The sequence below is a fragment of the Eurypyga helias genome, unplaced genomic scaffold (genome assembly GCF_000690775.1).
Source record: "Eurypyga helias isolate BGI_N326 unplaced genomic scaffold, ASM69077v1 scaffold15518, whole genome shotgun sequence".
NCBI classification, from domain to species: Eukaryota; Metazoa; Chordata; class Aves; order Eurypygiformes; family Eurypygidae; genus Eurypyga; species Eurypyga helias.
Window position 1 is genome coordinate 6,286 of NW_010266438.1, and position 1,283 is coordinate 7,568.

Genomic DNA, 1,283 nt, shown 5'->3' on the forward strand with positions numbered 1-1,283 from the left:
TCTAGGTCATTCATTAGACAAATGTCTATGTAATTCTGAGAGGCAAGGAAGTCAAGACTCTGGCTTTCAAAAGATGGCTTTATACCCTGTCTGACTTATTTGAGGTCATTCTGGATGCCAAGATTCATGGCTGCCCAGGAACTTAACCTTTCCTGAAAATAAGGTCACTTTGGTGTGTTTCACACAGGCTGGTGCCCAGAGCGCCCATCGCTGCCAACATTACTGCAGGCAGCCAGAACACAAACTAGTAGTGGCCCTGGACAGTAGCATCACAGAATCACAGAATGGTTTGGGTTGGAAGGGACCTTAAAGACCATCCAGTTCCAACCCCCCTGCCAGGGGCAGGGACACCCTCCACTAGAGCAGGCTGCGATGGCAATAACAGTAACAGCAGTAGCCCGTGCCAAGCAGTGAATGAATGTAAGGCACTAACCCCGGGGCAGACCCCATGCTGCCAGCTTGCAGTGCCCCCTCCTCACCCCTCCAGGCACCCTGCCCCGCTGGAATCTTTCCACTTGGCTTTTCTAGCACAGGAGCATGATGGGGCAAGTAATCGTGGGGCTGCGGAAGGGGACATGCAGGAACACCCAGGCTTTCAAGCATGGATCAGGTCACTGCCAGAGGCAGCAATATGCCCTTTGGGCTGTGTGGGTGGCCTCCCCCTTCCCCTCCAGGCTGCTTCACAGCCTTTGCAAGGTCCACCTCTGGCGAGATGGGGTTTGTCAGGAGGTCCCTTCAAGTAAGGTGCTGTTTCCACCCCTGTGGCAGGTGGAAAATTTGCAGGAGGAGGAGGAAAATATTCTGAAATCAAGCTATCAACCTGTATCGGGTTTGCATGGCAAGGTTTTGGTAGAGGGGGGCTAGAGCAACTCCAGCCAGCTCCAAGACGGACCCGCTGCTCACCAAGGCTGAGCCCAGCAGTGATGGTGCCAGTGCTTCTGGGGTAACATGTTTAAGAAGGAGAGCAAAAACCTGAGCAACTGCACCCAGACCAAGGAATGAGAATATGTGAGAGGAACAGCTCTGCAGACCCCCAGGTCAGGGGAGGAGGTGCTCCAGGCACCAGAGCAGAGATTCCCCAGCAGCCCATGGTGAGGATGGCTGTGCCCCTGCAGCCCAGGGAGGATCCCACATCAGAGCAGGGGGATGCCCAGAGGAGGCTGTGACCCCGTGGGAAGCCCATGCTGGAGCAGGCTCCTGGCAGGATCTGTGGCCCTGTGGGGGACCCACGCAGGAGCAGTTTGTGAGGAACTGCAGCCTGTGGGAATGATCTACGTTGGAGA

At 55.5% G+C, this 1,283-nt stretch overlaps 1 protein-coding gene across 1 annotated transcript in view; it reads right to left on the bottom strand.

Annotated features, from left to right (window-relative positions):
* CD2 (CD2 molecule) overlaps window positions 1–1,283 on the bottom strand; it is a gene marked incomplete at its 3' end in the record, with an annotated part of 6,345 nt that overhangs the window by 3,301 nt on the left and 1,761 nt on the right. The gene's annotated exons all lie outside the window — the stretch shown is intronic.